Raw genomic sequence first — 6551 nt, 5'->3', positions numbered from 1 at the left:
GTTTTACTTAAGACTTGGAGAAAGTCCACGTAGGTACGCAACATAGATGCAGTAGTAATCTATACTAATATTATAAAGAGGAAACCTTTGTATTTTTGTATTTTTGTATGTTTGTATTGAATAGGCTCAAAAACTACTGGACCGATTTCAAAATTTCTTTTACTATTACTTAGAGGGATTCTTCCAAATCCGTATAGGCTATATTTTATCCCGGAAAATAGATAGGATTTTTCGTGATAGTGAAAATTGTGGAGTAAGGCGTCGAAAAAACTGCCGTACGTTAACGATTCTCGCGAACGCTGCCTAAATGGTTAGAGATGTATGGTTGACTTCTATAGAAAAGTTGTAGAACTCAATAATGCCTACAAAAAAGTCCGCGATAGTATAAACCAAACATTTATATTTTAGCCATTATAACCACTTTTCCATAGAATAAAAGTAATTAAAATTATTAGCCTATGTTTATTTATCATATTATCGTCCAATACTAATCCTTATCCAAATAAACTATTTATTGAGATAGGCTACTTTTTATCCCGGAAAATCAAAGAGTTCCCACGGGATTTCGAAAAACCTAAATCCACGCGGGCGAAGCCGCGAGCATCGGCTAGTTGCATATAATGTACTTATAATTCTTTTATTTAAAAATACATATACTTTTTTATTCAGATATAAGTTAGCCCTTGACTGCCATCTCATCTGGTGGTAAGTAAGTGATGATACAGTCTAAGATGGAAGCGGGCTAATCTGGCAAGGATATGGCAGTTTTTATTAAATCCATACCCCTTTGGTTTCTACAAGCAACGTATCGGAGGGTTAAATCTACATAGATCAGCGTTAGTCTACAAATATACCTGTCTGAAGATGAATAGGTACATCCCAATTCCCAACTTATATTAGGTACCTACAGATATTAAAAATAATAAATTGCTAAACTTGTGATAAAAGTGGCATGTTGAGAACGTATCCCGAAGTGCTTAACATGCCACTTTTATCACAATTTATGGCCACTTGTAACTCGAACTTTTTGTTTACTTACACCTTATACTATGCCATTCTTTGAAAAGGTCCTCATCCATCAAATGGAAAAAACAAATCGAACTTCTTATGAAGCTTGCTTCATTTATTTGGTGACTATAGTTGCTCTATGTACCTAAGACTTAGATACACGAAAAGCGTGCCGGTATAACGCGAAAGAATCCGCAATCTTCATGCAACACGAAACGCACGGGTGCGTAGAGATCTCAATAAAATAATCCACAGGTAATCTATACTAATAAATAAAATTGGAGTGTCTGTCTGTAATTTCGAAATAACTACCACATATTAAGGTCATATGGTTATTTGAACGATACCATAACTGAATCACACGTTTTTAAAATTTTTGTCTGTCTGTGTGTCTGTCTGTCTGTTTGAAAAGGCTAATCTTCGGAACGGCTGAACCGATTTTAACGGGATTTTCACATACAAGTAGAGGATTGACCAGGGTGTAACATAGGCTACTTTTTTAACCGACTTTCAAGAAGGGAGTTGTGTTTTTCTACCTATGTACACCGAAATCGCCGAGATTTCTGAACCGATTTGCGTCATTTCTTTTTTAATCGATAGAGGAACTTTGCGACATTGTTTCATAAAAACACGGCTCAAGATGGCTCAATTATTATTTAACCGATTTTGAGGGGTACAGAGATAGCTTGTTGCATCCCGTGATGGACTTCTTGTCCTGAAAATCTAAAGATTTCCCACAGATATTTATAAACTCAAATTCTTGTGGATGAAGTCGCGAGAATCATCTATTTCGTACAGATCGAGGTAGCTTGAACCCCGGGGATTTTTATCCCGGAAAATCAATTTTCAATCAACCAATCGGAGTTCCCACGGGATTTTTACGAAACCTTGACTTGGACGAAGCGCGGACATTATCTAGCATGTAATATTTTATATATTTTATTTATTTATTTTATTATTATATTTTTGCATTTGTAATACGTTCAATATTTGATAGTTAATAAAAAAAAAAAATTTACAAGAAACTGCAAGAAATTACGACGATCGTGATGGCGGATTGACGCGCGACCAGCGGCGTGACCCCTACGAGTGCGACATGGATGTAATACAGTTCCTCATGAGGCTAAAGACATTTTATAAGACGTGAGTCGTGCTTTTTGAGTCGCGAAACATTAACAAAATAGCTTATTTTTGGGTCATCCTATGGCAAAACTTGGACTTTCAGACCCTGTTCAAGGGTTTTCTATGCGCCACAAGGTATTTACTCAATAAGAATAGTTTAGCATCACTACGTAAATATTCAGTAAGATTTATCCTACAAAAAATATGTGCCGCATGAACGGGATCATATTATTACGTGAAATCGACTGCAGCGTAAATTACACGACTCACAGTTTACAAAACCAACAAAACTCTATAGTCCTCCCCCGTCGCGCGCCGTGTTCCTTATTTTTTGTGGCGGTTCAAAAGCCACTTGTTATAAAAGGCACGTATTGTAATGCACAAGAGGTCGAAGAACGCATGGATTTCTTTGAACAAAAAAAGGTCAAAACAAGGGTAGGTAGGTATAAAACTTTGGAAAATATTTTTTTCAAATTTTTTTGGTGCACCACTTGTCACACGCTGCTGGGATTTTACTACGATAAGGAACGGCAAACAGAGTCCATTAGTAGCCTCCGCCGTCCGTCCTTTCTTCCGTCCGTTCGTCTGTTTGCGGGCTGTATCTTTTGAACAAGTTGAAAACACAGAATCTGTATTTTAAATGACGCCATAACAATAAATATGTAGTAAAATTGTCAAAATCCAAAATAATTTAAAAGTATTTTTTCTTTTTCGATGGTAAAAACCCTTCGTGGCGGTTCCAACTCGCACTCGACCGATTTTTTATTATTATTTTCAAATTTAATTTCGCAATAAGGAGGTACATACCACCTACTTAGGTACCTACTTGATAACTTTGGATGAATGATAAAAAAAATGAAATACAATAGTATCATCTAAAGCAAGTACGATACAGTGCTAGAAAGTAAAAAAGCTGAAGGCTTTGTGGCTGTTTGGTTTCTGCTAGACACGTCTACCATATTTCAAGGTACTCTGATACTCACATACAGATTCATCTTTAGATACTCATATCAATAGATGGCATTTAAATACTTTGGTTTCAGGTTTCCATGAGAACATCATCTTGGATCTGGGACTCAAGTGCTCAAGAATGAACGCCATCTATGTTTTATATAGAGCACTATAGCGCTGGGGGTGGTATCCTGTCTGGGAAACTAGGTAAGGGTTTCCCTGGTTGGGGATTAAAGTTATGCAGTTTTGAAGCTAACACATAGATGGCATAAAATGGGTCACCCGTAGACGCAACTACTATAGAACTAAATGGCTCCATCGGACTTCAATCTAAAAAAAATCAAGAATCCTTAATCGGCAGCTATTGGACGAAAAGAACCTACCTAAGTAAATTTGTTTCATATATTCTGGGTCATACATATAAGTAGATAGTACGCAAACTTCGTCCTAGAGTTATCTTATAAGGCAGCTATTGAAAGAAAATAACCTACCTAATTAAGTTATTTTTTTTTTCATAAATTCTAGGACACACATCGATAGTAGGCAAGTTCCCTCCTAGAATTATCTTATCATTGATGCACGGATGCATTCTCAGGATGCACAATGATCGTTTGTGTCATCAAGACACAATATGATTGGTGTCTACTGTCCATTTTTGCATTTTTCACAACCAAGTCACAACAAATGAACTTACAGTTCGACTACCATTAGTTTTTATTTATTTTCTATTTAGTTTAGTTGTTTCGTGATGATTTGTAAAAAAACAAAGAACGTATGAAGAAATTAAAAAGACTATGCCAAAATTTCTTGTAGTCTCAACACAAGTTTTGCAATAAGGTAAACCATATGCCTAAAACTAAAAAAATAAAATAACAGTATAACTTAGCTTCTACTAACATCCACAGAAGCCACCTATTTATTATTCTGAGATAATAGTTATAAAACATACCTATCTACTTATATCGAGTTAGCACAGCATGTCTGATTCAAAGGAATTATCAGTAGATGTTGTTTTCGAGAGAAATGATACCACAGGCAGCGATTCTGAAATGTCTGTGAAAAACATTGTTCAAAAACGCAAAGAACTCGTAAGGATTCAAAGTAAGCAATCACTAAAAACGAAAATTGAAATTATGCATGTGGAATACGAGAGGGCGGACGATAGTAGGAATTTAAAATTTTCTCGTCTAGTGAAGGCAGTTGTGGAAGCTAATGCGCAAGAAAATCGGGCCACAGAGAAATTTCTAGACAATGTAGAATCAATAATGAATCGTTTTACCGATCTGAGCTCCCTGAAGAGGCTTTACGAAAATGTTCTGGAGAAGCTACCGAAATATGTAAGTGTATTAAAAAATGATTGAATCGTGTTGTTGAGAACTGTAAAATTACAAGTTGTGTGAGTTGATTTGCGTTTCTCTTACAGAAAAACCTAAATGGAAAAGAAAAACGAACAGTCATCATTATGACTGTTCGTTTGTTTCATTAAACTAAATATTTTTCTATCTTAAATAAAATTATGTATAGCTGTAATTGCGATTAGGATCGCATTGCAACGCCAAAGTACTTATAGAGGTTAAAAAAAGTTTGTCAGCCATAAAATAATAAAATATTATTTAAAAGCATATCAAGTATCGTGTGTGTTGCTCAATATGAAACAATACATACATCGGTAGCTACCTGGCTATCAAATTCATCTGCATAAGCAGTTAGCACGCTACGTGTGAGTGTGATTCTTTGAAAAAATAACAATGAAATTGCCGACCTTTTGCTGACGAATGCTTTCGAAGTTGATATCAGTATTCAGTACCCACGTAATCATTTTTTGTATGGGAATGCTGAGACAGAATGATGTAACTGTCGTGCTAAATGTAATTTTATAGTTGCAATATTAGTTTTTAGCGTCTTGAGCAATTAAAATGTGTCAAATTTTATTTTATTTTATTTCAAAAGTTGACTCGACTGACAAACTAAGCTACTTGATCTCCTTCGCTTACTTCATCTTCAGTTTATGATCACTAAGTGGAGTAAATGAGCTCTTATTTAGTTCCACTGGTCACTATTATATCAGATTTTTGCTTTATTTAATTTGTGGTTCTTTTTTTCGTGGCGAAATCCTCAAGTTGGACTCTTACCGATTAAAACCCCAAGGTGTTCTACGCATTGCCTGGTTGCTAAGCTAAGGGAACAAACCTAACCAACCCAGCTAACGGTAGCTGCTGAGGACTTTCTTTCGGGACCAATAAATCTCCTACACCTTGATGCGCACCAGGAACACAAAGGTGCGTCTCCCGCCTCGAGAGCTGTTTTCCTAAATCTAGGCCTACTCGAACTAAACTTAGAAACTTTCTTGCTTTGAAAAAGAAATAGAAACATTGTTTTATTCATTTAAACTAATACAAGTGCTTTCGAATCCTCAAGTGGTTCTATAACCGCTTTAACATAATGGATAATGCAATGAGACTTCAGATTCATTAGGTACCTTTGTTCCAGCTACGATAGTTTAATTTCCTGAAGAATTAATTCTTTGATTATATCAATAAGATCGCTAGCCTTGTATAAAAAGAGCTTACTATCTAGTGAAATAGAGCAATAAGAATGCAAGATGTCTTTTCGCAATTTTCGTTTGTAGCAGAAAAATAGGAGCATTGTAACAGTATTCGCAGTGTACTTGCGGAAATCTCTTAGAGAGGGCTTCCGGGATGAGTACAAATAGCTGGACTTGTTTCCGTCATTTGGGTCAAGTCATTTCCTACTTCCGAAGAGCTGATACCCAATGTATAGTAGGACAAGTTACATTTGGACAAAGATTTATATTGTGAAGATTCTTTTTTATAGTCGTATTCCTCATTGCTGAGGATTAGGAGGGTTAGGAGCTGTGATAGCCTAGTGGTTAAGATATCGTCGGCCTCCCATTCGGCGGGGTTCGGGGTTGACGCATTTCATAATTTTCGGGAGATTTATAGAGCGCACTTTAAGCTTACTCAAACTTAAGACTGAGTTAAAACGAGACAGATTTATGTGAGAGATATACATCTGTCTCGTTTTGACTCTGTCTTAAGTCTAAGCAAAGTCAGAGTGCGCTCTACAGATCTCACCCTAAATATCACTTGCTCTAATGATGATGGGAAACATCGTGAGGAAAGGTTTAGCCATAGTTTACCATGCTGGACAAGTGCGGGCAGCAGTCTTTACATACCTTTGACAACATTATGGAGAACTGTCAGACATGCAGGTTTCTTCACAATGTTTATTTAACTTTAAAGCAAGTGATAAAGAGCCGCGAACCTTGGAACCCCGACTAGGAGGCCGACGTTCTAACAACTAAGCTATTAGGTACTGGTTCTAAGATAAGAACCATAGATTTTTCAAATTGGTTTATACTCGTAAGTACATCGTGTCAAAACGTTAAATAATCTATAGTCAAACGTCTCAACGGCAACTAGACTCTTGTTCTTATATCTGTTAAAGCT

This window comes from Maniola jurtina, chromosome 15, assembly GCF_905333055.1.
Source record: "Maniola jurtina chromosome 15, ilManJurt1.1, whole genome shotgun sequence".
Lineage (NCBI taxonomy): Eukaryota > Metazoa > Arthropoda > Insecta > Lepidoptera > Nymphalidae > Maniola > Maniola jurtina.
Note: the sequence above shows the minus strand (reverse complement) of the source record.